The 12,765-nt window shown below is 37.3% G+C and overlaps 1 protein-coding gene across 1 annotated transcript in view; it reads left to right on the top strand.

The window, feature by feature from the left end:
• EML4 (EMAP like 4) overlaps nt 1-12,765 on the top strand; it is a 123,505-nt gene that overhangs the window by 22,103 nt on the left and 88,637 nt on the right. The window lies entirely within an intron of this gene.

The following is a 12,765-nucleotide window of genomic DNA, read 5'->3' as shown; positions in this document are numbered from 1 at the left end:
AAAAAGGGGCAAAAACAAGCAAACCTACAATATCTGGGGATAGGACACTAAGAGAAAAAAGATAAAGAAGGAAAATAATGAAGAAAAAAAAGTGGAAAAAATGCAAAAAGAAAAACAAGGAATGGGGTTAACCATGAGATAAAAGGGGAAAATAAGAAAAAAAATAAATAAATTTTAAAAAAATAGTAATAATAAAATTTTCAACCAGGAACAGGGAAAAGAAAAAAAGCTGAAAACTAGGACCTGGGAGGGGAAGAGTACGATTAATAGTAAAAAGGCCAAATGTATTAATAATAATGGCTGTTTTAAAACAGATAAATACAAACAAACTAATCACCAGGAAAAAAAAAAAGGGGAAAAAGAAAAAAAATAATAAAAAGAAGGAAAAAAAAAAATTGGTGGAGGACAGGTCAGGGCACCCAGGCCCGCCTGAGCATACAGACTGTGATGGAGTTCTTGTGGGCCCAGGAGGTGCGTGGGAGTGGGGGATGGCCGTACCTCCATTCACCAAACGGGGGTGATGTATAAGAGTAACAGAGGAATGTCGTATCTTTTCAGTCTTGCAGGTCCGGAGTGTCCTTGGGGTTTCTGGAAAGCTGAACCTTTTCTTAATCCCCTGGAATCTCAGAGAGCACTGTCTCTTTAAATATCCAAAATGGTCAAGCCGCTTGTAGCATTCAAAATGGCGGTGTCTCCGGACCGGCAAAAGTTCACAGCTAAGTCCGCCTTTCTCTTCACCTTCTTTGTTTGTTCCCCAGGCACCGTGCACAGTCCTCCGTGCAGTCCCTGGCTAGCAGCGCTGATTTTTAGGTTAATTCTTCGGTTCTACCACACTCGTTAATCTCCAAACTATCTGTGCCGTCAGGATCGCTCAGGATCGCTGCCAGACCGCAGCTCCGTCTGTCTCCTTTTTTGGTATTTTCACGCAAATTCTTCTGCTAGTTGGGGTTTAGCCCACTTCTATATTCTTCCCTTCAAGTCTCAGGGGTCCAGCATTATCTTCTTTGTCTGTGTTAATTGGTTTCCCTTTTCTTTGTTGAAGGGGGTCTGTGCAGTCTTTCTGCCTACTCCACCGTCTTACAGAACTACTCCCTTTGCCCATTTTTCAAGTGGGTTTTTTGTATTTTTGATGTTCAAGTATTCTGTAAATTTTAAAGATGAGTCTTGTGCTGGCTATGTCTTTGCCAAATATTTTTTCCCAATCTTTAGATTGTCTTTTTATTCTTTTGAAGAAGTCTTTTGATATGCATAAGAATTTAGTTTTCTGAAGGTCCCAGTCATTTAGTTTTTCTCCTACTGTTTATGCATTTTGTGGTATGCTTGATAGTCTATTTATGCCATAAATGAAGGTCCCTATGTTTATGCCTATTTTATCTTTCATGAACATAATTACATTTAAGCCTTCGATCCATCTTGAGTTTGTTTTTGTGAATGTTACGAGGTATGGATCTTGTTTCATTATTCTGTAAATGAGTATCCAGTTTTTCCTGTACCATTTGTTAAAGAGACTATACCTTCCTCATTGAATAGGTTTCAGCCCCTTGTTGAAGATGAGCTGTCCTTATGTGGATGGATCTATTTCTAGATTGTCAGTTCTCTTCCACTGGTCTATGTGTCTGTTGTTCTGCCAGTACTGGGCTGTTTTGCTACTGTGGCTGTGTAGTAGTAGGTTTTGAGATCAGGGAATGTGAGACCACCTACTGTGTTTTTCTTCTTCAGTAGTGCTATGTTTATCCAAGCTCTCCTTTTCCATGTAAAATTAGTGATTGTTTTTTACATGTCTGTAAAGAATGTTGATGGAATTTGGGTTGACATTGCATTGAATTTATAGATTACAGTGGGGATAGTATTGACATTTTCATTTCATTTGGGTAGTATTGAACATTTCAATGTTCAGTCTTCCTACCCATGATTATGGCATAATCTTTGATTTATGTAGGTCTCTTTTAGTTTCTTGTAGTAGTGTTTTGTAGTTTTCTTTGTATAGGTCTTTTGTGTCCCTGGTAAGATTTATTCCTAAGTATTTTATCTTTTTTGGTAGCTATTGTTAATGATTTTCTTTTCCTTATTTCCTTTCCAGAGATCTCTTTATTGATGTAGAGGAATCCAGTGGATTTTGTATGTTGATCTTATATGCTGCTACTTTGCTGAATCTTTCAATTACTTCTAGTAATTTTATTGCTTAGACTTTCGATTTTGTGTATAGGATCATATCATCTGCAAGTAGAGGTAGTTTTACTTCTTTGCCAATTTGGATTCCTGTTATTTCTCTAACTTGCCTTATTGCCCTGGCTAAGACTTCCAATACAATAGTTTAGAAGTAACTAAATTAATACAAGTAATGATAGATGGCATCCTTATCTAGTTGGTATTTGCAAGGAGAATGCTCTGAGTCTCTCACCATAGAGAATACTGGTGGTTGTTGGTTTTGCTTATATCCCTTTTATTATGCTGGGAAATTTTCCTTCTATTCTTACTTTTCTGAGAGTTTTTATCAGAGATGGGTGCTGGATTTTATCAAATGCCTTTTCTGCATTGCTTGATATGAATGATTCTCTTCTTTTCTTTTGTTATATTTATGTGATAGATTACATTGATTGTTTTTCTAATGTTGAACCATACTTGCATAGCTGGTATGAATCCCACTTGGTCAGGGTGCATTATTTTTTTGATATATTTTGTGAATCTCTTGGCTAGGATTTTGTTGAAGATGAGGATATTGGTCTGTAGTTTTCCTTTTTAGTGGTATCTTTGCCTGGTTTTGATATCAGGATTATGCTTGCTTCATAGAATGAGTTTGGGAGTATGCCATCCTTTTCTATGTTCTGGAACAGCTTGAGTAGGTTGGGTTTCACCTCTTTGAACATTTGATAGAATTCTCCAGTGAAGCCGTCTGGGCCAGGAGTATTTTGTGTGTGTGCCAAGGGGAGTTCTTTTGTGACCTCCTCAGTTTTTTCCTTTGTAATGGCTCCATTCAGATTTTGTACTTCAGTCTGCTATTTTATGGACACCTTTGTTTCCAATATTTGTCCATTTTTTCTAGTTTTTTTTTTTTAATTTGTTTTATTCTGGTATTATCCATTTTATTTCCATTGATTCTGTTGTGATTTTTCCCATTTCATTTATTATTCATGTTATTTGCATCTTCTCTTTCTTTTTTTTAGTTAAATTTGTCAGTGGTTTGTCGATTTTGTTAACCTTTTTGAAGAACCAGCTTCTAGTCTTGTTGATTTTGTTTTTATTCATCTCATATGCACATGGAAGCTGGGCAATGAATAAGGAAGACTGAAGAAGAGTTGATGCCTTTCAATTATGGTGTTGGTGAAGAATACTGAAAATACCATGGACTGCTACAAGAATGAACAAATCTGTCCTGGAGGAAGTGCAGCCTGAATGCTCCTTGGAAGTGACAATGGCCAGACTTTGTCTCACCTACTTTGGTCATATTGTCAGAGGGGACCGTTCCCTGGAGAAGGATATCATGCTTGGTAAAGTGGAGGGTCAGAGAAAAAGGGAAAGACCCTCAATGAGATGATAGACACAGTGGCTGCCACAGTGGGCTCAAGTACAGCAAGGATTGTGAGGATGGCACAGGACTGGACAGTGTTTCGTTCTGTTGTTCATAAGGTCACTATGAGTCAGAGCCAACTCTACAGCACATAACAACCACCACCAAAACTTGGTGAGGTGGGCCTTAACACTAGATTATGGGAATGAGAAGGCTTTAATTTGTTCAAAAGAAAAGGGTCCTTCAGACATCTTTTGCGCAGTTTACATTTTGACCTATACATCTAAGGCCATGTATATTATGAGTAAAACAAAAGTTGCACAAAATAGTACTTCTCTAGTCCCTCCTTCCTTCCCTTTTTTGAATTCCTCTCTCTCCTCTTTTTTCCCCCTCCATCACTTCCTTCCCGGTACTGGTTACAAACCACAAATGGATGGTCAGTTTATGAACACTGTAAAGATATTTACCAAAACATTCAAATGAATTCAAAACAAATTTGAGAGGGGAGACAGCAAATTTGAGAGGGGAGACAGCCTGATAAGCATTTGGAAAAGATAAAAAGTAAAATGAATGGGAGTAATAGTTCATATTTCCCAGTTTCTAAAATACTGTTATCATAAGATGGCATCTACATGAGGGAACCTAGGAGATGAAATGAAGATGATGATTATCTTTGGGAGAAGTTGATTGTTTGAGAGATAAGAAAAGTCACAATAGGAAATATTAGACATTAATTGTATTCTTGAAGCTTCAGGAATGAAAGACTTTAAATCATTCTAGCAAAGTATCAGTTGGGTTTACTAACTGGCATATATGTTACTAATAGAACAGGAAACCAGCCCTTCAACCCTTAATTTGTATCCTCATCCAGGAGAATAATCTTGAAATCACAAATGGCAAAGTAGATACTACAAGGAGGAATTCAAGGCCCCCTAAAATAAGAGTGTGTCCAGTTGCTCTGCATAAAATTGTACTAAGAATACTTGATGAAGTGATTTTTAAATTGTAGTTAATAGTTTTGAGAAATAGAGTATGAAAATGTGACAAAGATTGGGAATCAGAGTACCATTGGTTAATATTTGGAGAACGACTTACTTTACTCCTGGTTCAGGGCTGCCTGGTAAGAATTGGATTGAAGTCTAAGTGAGCCATCTGTTCCTTTGACCCTGACTTTAGATGGAATGGACTTTGTTTTAGTGGGTGCAAACAAGTTAGAACAGAACCTTGTTAGTAGGTACAGATGAAGCAGGCCTACCTAGTCCTGATTTTTAAGTCACAATGACTTAGAGAAAGTTAAAATTTGCAGTCCATCACAGGGTTAATCTCGAGATATTTTTTCCACCAAGAATTTTGTGCCATTTACGTACTAATCTGAAGCCATATGCAAAGTTAGATCAAACAGTATATCTTTCCATATATATTATTCTAATTTACAGTTTAGGACAGAACATTTGTGTCAAATTCTTAAGTTGCATTACCAGACAAAATACAACGTACCAGTTCAATATGAATTTCAGATAAACAAGAACTAATTTCTTTAATGTATGTTATACTGAAGTATATTCATTGTTTGTCTGAAATTCAAATTTAACTGGGTATCCTATATTTTCATTTGCTAGATTTGGCAACCCTACTGTTAAAGTATCTTTTGACTCTAAAATTGTATTCTGAAGTCCTGTACTTCTGCAGCCAGGATCAGATTTTTCCTCATTGATATTTTTCCACAACTAATCTATTTTTCCATTAATAATAACAGCAGCTGACAGTGTGTCTGCAAAAGCATGACCCTGTATCTTCATCAATCTGACCAGTACCTTTTCTCACCATTTGAACATAGTCTTCTTTGCTGAGTTTGGAATTTTTATAATGTGTTGCCTATCACCAGTAGAAGAAGATGAGGCCAAGGAAAGCATACATCAGATGGCTTATCTCTTCTGAGACCTAAAAAGATGTGAATATAAGATACAATGCACTATACAATTAAGAAAAAGTATCATTCCTTTGTGCATGGATTGGACTTCCTTTTGCCTATTACAAGAAATTTTTGTGCCAGTCCTCAGAAGGAAGATGGGGCAATCTACTTCCTTAGTGATACTGCCTCGGAAATCCAAGGAGGGGTTGCTATGAGTCATGTCCAACTCGACGGCACATAACAACAACAACATTTTCACCAAAAATAAAGTATTATTTAGAAAAAGAAATTATGGTGAGAGTATAAAGGCAAATTCTTGTAAAAGGAGCTCTGTGTGCCTAATTTGTTCTAGTGAATCAGCAACTGGTTTGGTGCAGATACTGGGCTCAGACCATTGTCCAAACAAATCAATAAATCAAGCATAATTCTTTGTACTTAATATAAGTAAAATTTTTCAGCATCAGTGCCAACCCATATGTTTCTCCCATTTAGTTTTCATCTTTTTTATTTGGTAAGGTGAGAGAAATGGCATTGACTCCTCTAAAGGAAATGTAGGTAGGTGACTTTCTGTTTTACCTTTCATTCACACATTTATTCACTTGAGTAAGTTTCATATAAGTTGTATTGGTTACCTCTGTGCTTGTCTAACAGAAAATGCCACAAATGGGATGGCTTTAACATCCTTTAACAAGGAGTTTATTCTCTTACAGTTTGGAGGCTAGAAGACTCTGTTCAAAGTGCCAGGCTCTAGGGGCTGAGTGGAAGCCCCTCAACCTTGGCTTTAGCTATGCCTCTGGCTCCTAGTCCACTGAAGCTGGAGGATTTCTTCACTCAGGCAGCTAGCTGCTGGCTTCTGAGGCTGACAAACCCAAGGTCGGCAAGTAAAAGACACAGTCCCGATGTTACCAAACCACATGGCAGGCCATTAATTCAAGTCCCTTGAAAATCCCAAGATGGCAGAGCATAGCAGGCTACTGAATGAATACTCAGCTACATGCAGGGTTCAAGTGTACCAAAAAGCCAGAGACCATTCCCAGAGCTGCTGCTTATATACAGGAAGCAGACCACATCCCTAAAGCAGCTACTTAGCTGGGTAGATCCCACCATGGAGTTGATTGCCAGTCTCATCACGGGGAATAACTAACACCAGCTGCCCAACCACTCAGCCAGGCCAGCCAAGTTTACACACAACCTTAACTCTACCACGTAAGTTTTCTTGAATTCAGTAGATAATTTTCTTTGAAAATTACTGAAATAGAGATGGAATTTGTTGTACATAATTTTTTTTTTTACTCTTTGATCTCTTGACAGTTCACCAGTTTTTTTAAATTACTGTTTCTTGAATCTTATTTTACATTCAGTTGCTATTTAACTTCTCTTCTGAGCCAAGAGATAAAGTTGTTCAGTCTGAAGTCCATCTAGAGTGCTTGCATTAGTAATTGACAGATGTTGTTGATTGCATATTGCTGTTGCAAAAGAAATTTTATTATTTTAGTTCACTGAATAGTCTTTCACAATCTGATTATGTGACTTATGTTTTTTGTATGCTGTTGTTGTTGTGGTTATATGCTGTCGAGTCGGACCCAACTCATAGCGATCCCTCCTTGGGTTGCCGAGACAGTATCACTACGGAAGTAGATAGAAAAAGTAAATTACTGAGGCAGGGATAAATTATTAGCATAAATTTAAAATTATAAATGTTAGAAGACTTAAAGAGTTCATTATTTGTCTTTTAAAGCTGAAGTTTCTGTGCTGTAAATCATGTTATTGTTTTACTCTATTCCCTTTCCATAGTCACTTAGAATGTACTAGGGAAATATCTTTCCATTTCTTGTAACAGTTGTTTTTATTGTTGAATTTTAGTTGACATTAAAGTCCGTTTATCTTCAAAATCTTATGTCCTTTACAACTCAGAACTTATTTGTCATGTTTATAATATATAGCTTCATCAAATTTTCTCCTCATATGTAAATTCTACCTTGTAAAATTATTTCTGAAACTTTGAAAAAAGCTTTAGGCAGTTATATAGTTTTACTTTTGTGTACTATGAAAGATTTTTTGTATTTGTAATAAAATTCTGTATGTGTTTTCTTCATACATTGCATGCTTCAAAACCAGTTATTGCTATGTGCTAAATATTCATTTGTAATTATGTGTATCCTACTATTAGTTGGTGGATGATGTGGCTTATTAGCTGTTATTGTAGTAGTATCTTTCATGAAGCTATTGCAGAGACTCAAGAGACAGTGATTTCAGGTTGTTCAGCATTTCCCTTACTATGTCTTTTGTCATTTCCAGCTTATGCTGTATATTTAATATTTTTAAATGAATCCATGTTTCTGTTTGAAAACATAAATTTTAAGTTGGCATTGTATTCATTATGGTATATTTATCGTAACTAATATAAACCAACCTACACTAACTTAACCAAAAAGGTTTGAGGTATTGAGAGGGGGAAGGTGAGGGATATTTTATTAGAATATGCAGAGATCTTACAGAATCCAAGAACAAAAATATGGCTAATCTTCTAGATAGAGCTGGTACTTGGAACTAGTACTTGGAAAATTCTCATGCATATGTCTGTCTCTTGCTCCTTTTTGTTTCTTTGTGTATTACTTTATTCTTTTTTCTCAAGGAAACTAGACAGACTAACAGGATGGCACTGAATCACATATTCGCAAAGGAAATAATCTAATTAATCCAGGTTGGCTCAGGTGTCCAATCACAATCCAGTGAATCATTTATGGGTTCAGGGCGGGGGAAGATACCCATTCATGTGGATCGGCTTGGTGAGCTCTCAGAGAAGGAATAGGTAACTGGACACCATCCTGTAAAATGGTCAGTTAGTAAACGAAGAATAATCCCATCACAGTAATATTTTTAAAATAGATTTTGGCAAGAGAGAGAATTGATTTGGGGTCATGTTGTATTTTTGTATAACAAAAGTGAAAAAAAATCATATTTCAAAAACCTGCTGTTGCTATAACACATCTGTATTTTAAAAGAAGAAAGATCTTAATAACCTAACATTATGCTATAAGGAACTAGAAAAAGAAGAGCCAGCTAAACCCAAAGCTAGCAGAAGGAAAGAAATAAAGATTAGAGTGGAGATAAAGTAGAGAATAGAAAATCTTTGGAGAGAATCAACAAAAGCAAAAATTGGTTCTTTGAAAAGATCAACAGGATTAACAAACCTTTATTTAGGTGCACAAGTGCCTAGAAAATGCACTGTTAAGTTTCTAGGGCAACTGTAACAAAAATACCACAAGTATTAAAGGTTTAAAGAATAGAAGTTCATGATCTTACAGTTCAAGAGGCTGGAAGTCTGAATTCAGTGCATCAGCTCCAGAGAAAGGTCCTCCTTTGTCTCTTTCAGCTTCTAGAACTTCCAACAGCACAGCCTTTGGTGGTACTAGGTTTCTATATGCATAGTATTACCATGGTGTCTTCACCCTCTCCATATCCTGTTTTCCTTTTTTTGTAAGACCCTACTCAGAAAGATACGTTTAGGCTCCACTCTACTCTCGGATGACCTCTAAACATAACAAAAGTGAAATTGTATTTTCCCGAACAGTCACATTCACAAATATATGGGTTAGAACTTCGCAGCATAACCTTTTAGGGGACACAGTTCAAACCATAACACAACACAAAATCAAGAAGAAATAGAAAATTTACATAGACAAGTAAATCTAAATAGATTGAATCAGTAGTCAAAAATACCCCAAAAAAGAATAGCTCAAGATCAGATGACTTCACTGACAAATTCTTCCAAATATTTAAAGAATTAACAGCAGTCCTTCTCAAACTCTTCCAAAAAAAAAAGAAAGAAAAAGAAAAATAGAATAATTTCTAAGCTCTGGTAGTGTAGTGACTAAGGCATATAACTGGTAACCGGAAGACTGGAGGTTCAAACCCACCAGCTACTCCTCGCAAGGAAGATTGGGCAATCTACTTCCATAATGATATTGCCTCAGAAACCCAAGGGAGGGGTCACTATGAGTTGGATCCAACTTGACGGCAGTGAGTTTGGTTTGGTTTTTGGTTTCCCTGAGGAACTCTGGTAGCGTAGTGCCTAAGGCACATAACTGCTAATCAGAAGGATGGCGATTCAAACCCACCAGCCACTCCTCGGAAAGAACATGGGGCAATCTACTTCTGTAGTGATAATGCCTCAGAAACCTAAGAGGGGTCGCTGTGAGTTGGGTCTGACTTGACAGCACATAACGACAACAACAACAACGAGGCAAACATTACCTGATAACCAGAGCTAAACAAAGACATCACTAAAAATGAATACTGTACACCAATATCCCTTATGATTATAGATGCAGAAATCCTCAACAAAGTACCAGTAAGCCAAATCCAGCAGCATATTGAAAGGATTAGAAACCATGACCAAGTGGGATTTATCCCAGGAATACAAAGGTAGTTCAACATATCAATCAGTGTAATACACTCCATTAATAGAATGAAGGTGGGAAAAGCACACAGTCATTTAAATTAATTCAGAAAGACATTTGACAGAATCCACCACCATGTCATGATAAAAACACTCACAAACTGGAAAAAGACAGGAAATTCCCCAGTATAGTAAAGGGCATTTATGCAAATAAACTCATGTCTGTGGTGAATTGATTTTCATCAAGAGTGCCAAACCCATTCAATGGAGAAAGAAGTCTCTTCAACAAATGGTGTTTCACAGCTGGGTATCCACATGCGGAAGAATGAAGTTGGACCTTTTTGCTCATATTACAGGCATACCTTGGAGATATTGCGGATTTGGTTCTAGACTATAGCAATAAAGCAAATATCACAAAGCGAGTCACACAAATTTTTTTGTTTCCTAGTGCATGTAAAAAGGAGCTCTGGTAGCATAGTGGCTAAAGCACTTGACTGCTAACCAGAAGGCTGGCGGTTCAAACCCACTAGCCACTCCTCGGAAGGAAGGTTGGGCAATCCTACTTCTGTAGTGATACTGCCTCGGAAACCCAAGGAGGGGTTGCTATGAGTCGGGGCCGACTCGATGGCACATAACAACAACAACAACAGTGCATGTAAAAAGGAGCTCTGGTGGTGTAGTGGTTAAGGTATTTGGCTTCTAACCAGGAGGTCAGCGATTCGAACCCATCAGCTGCTCCGTAGAAGAAAGATGAGGCAGTCGGCTTCTGTAAAAATTTACAGCCTTGGAAACCCAGTTGGGGTTGCTGTGAGTGGAAATGGACTAGATGGCAGTGAGTTTGGTTTTTGAGTGTATGTAAAAGTTGTATTTACCTTATACTTTAGTCTGTTAAGTGTGCAATAGCATTAAGAAAAACTTTGAAATATTGTGAGAATCCCAAAATGGGACACAGAGCCACCAAAGTGAGCACATGCTCCTGGAAAAATGGTGTCAGTAGAGTTGTTCGACCCAGGGTTGCTACAGACTTACCATTTGAAAAACATGCAGTATCTGCAAAGCATAGTAAAGTGAAGCTCAATACAATGAGGTATGGCTGCATAAGAACTAATTCATAGTTGATCAAAGCTCTAAGTATAAGAGCTAAAGCTATAAAACTCTTTGAAGGAAACATAGGTATAAATTTTCATTACCTTGCATTCGGCATTGGTTTCTCAGATAGGACACCAAAATCATAAGCAACCACCACCACAACAAAATAGATAAATCGGACTTCATCAAAATGTAAAACCTTTATGCATCAAAAGACACCAAGAGAGTAAAGAGACAGTCTATAGAATAGGAGAAAATAATTACAAATCATATCTGATTAAGGTTCAATATCCAGAATATATAAAGAACTTTTCTCCTACAAGTCAACAACAAAAAGACAAACCAACCAAATAAACAATGGTCAAAGGACTTAAATAGACTTTTCCCCAAAGAAGATACACAAATGGACTATAAGAAAATTAAGGAGCTGTAGTGGTACTGTGGATAAGTCATTTGGTTGCTAACCAGAAGGTCAGCGGTTCAAACCCACTAGCTGCTCTGTGGAAGCAGATGGGGCAATCTACTTCTATAAAGATTTACAGCCTCGGAATCCCAGTAGGGGTTGCTGGGAGTCGGAATTGACTTGATGGCAGTGAGTTTGATTTTTGGTTTTAATCAGAACATTAAAATGTTCTTAATGCCATTAGTTATTAACCAGTTGCTGGTGAATCAACTCTAACTCAGCAATCCCATGTGTATCAGAGTAGAACTGTGTAAGGTTTTCAGTGGCTGATTTTTCAGAAGTAGATTACCAGGCCTTTCTTCCATTGAATCTGTGGGTAGACTCAAACTTCCCACCTTTTGCTTAGTAGTCAAGTATGTTAACTGTGTGTACCACCTATGACTCCCATTAGTCATTAGAGAACTGGAAATCAAAAGCACAATGAGATACCACTTCACACCTGCTGGAATGACTAATTCAGAACAAAACAAAACAGAAAAGTGTTGACAAGGATGTGGAGAATTTGAAACACTTGTTCATTGCTGGTGGGAATGTAAAATGGTGCAGCCTCTGTGTAAAACAGTTTGGTGACTCCTCAGAAAGTTAAACAGAATTACCTTATGCCCCAGCAATTCTACTTCTAGGCATATACTCCTAGGTATTCAAACAAACTTGTACAGAATGTTCAGAGCTAAATATTCTCAATAGCCAGAAGATGAAAATAACCTAAATGTCCATCAACTAATGAATGGATAAACACAATGTAATATATCCATAAATGGAATAAAAAACTCAAGGTTCGCAGTTCAAACCCAGTAGCTGCTCTGCAGAAGGAGGATGAGGCAATCTACTTCCATAAAGTTTTACCACTGTGGAAACCCAGAAGGGGGGTCACTATGGGTCAGAATTGACTCATTAGCAGTGCGTTTGTTTTGTTTTTTTTTTTCTCTCTCTCTCTCTCTCTCTCTCTTTTTGTAGATAAAGAAAACAGATTAGTGGTTGCCAAAGGTGGATGTGGAAGGGAGATAGTGACTACTTAATGGGCACAGGGTTTCTGTTTGCAGTGATGTAAGTGTTATGGATCTGGGTAGTGGTGAAGTTGCACAACATTGTGAATATACTAAATGATGCTAAATTATACATTTGTAAATGGTTAATATGTGTATTTTGCTACAAAAAAAAAAAAAAACAGCTCTCTCTACAGCAAGATGTAATCTCTGGCTGATTGGAACTAGATCTGATGACAGCGTAGTAAGTGGAAATTTTTTTAGGAAGTTTGAAACAATAAATGTAATAGGTGTCCTCCTTCCTCTTTTCTGACTCATTAGGCCTGAAGTATGGTCTGTTGTTGTTGTTTGTTGTTATGTGCCATAGAGTCGGCCTCGACTTATAGCGACCTCTCCTTGGATTGC

The sequence above is a fragment of the Orycteropus afer genome, unplaced genomic scaffold (genome assembly GCF_000298275.1).
Source record: "Orycteropus afer afer isolate SDZICR_OR568_19922 unplaced genomic scaffold, OryAfe1.0 scaffold00344, whole genome shotgun sequence".
In the NCBI taxonomy this organism is placed as follows: Eukaryota; Metazoa; Chordata; class Mammalia; order Tubulidentata; family Orycteropodidae; genus Orycteropus; species Orycteropus afer.
The sequence above is the reverse complement of the archived record's forward strand: the minus strand, read 5'-3'. Positions and strand labels throughout refer to the sequence as shown.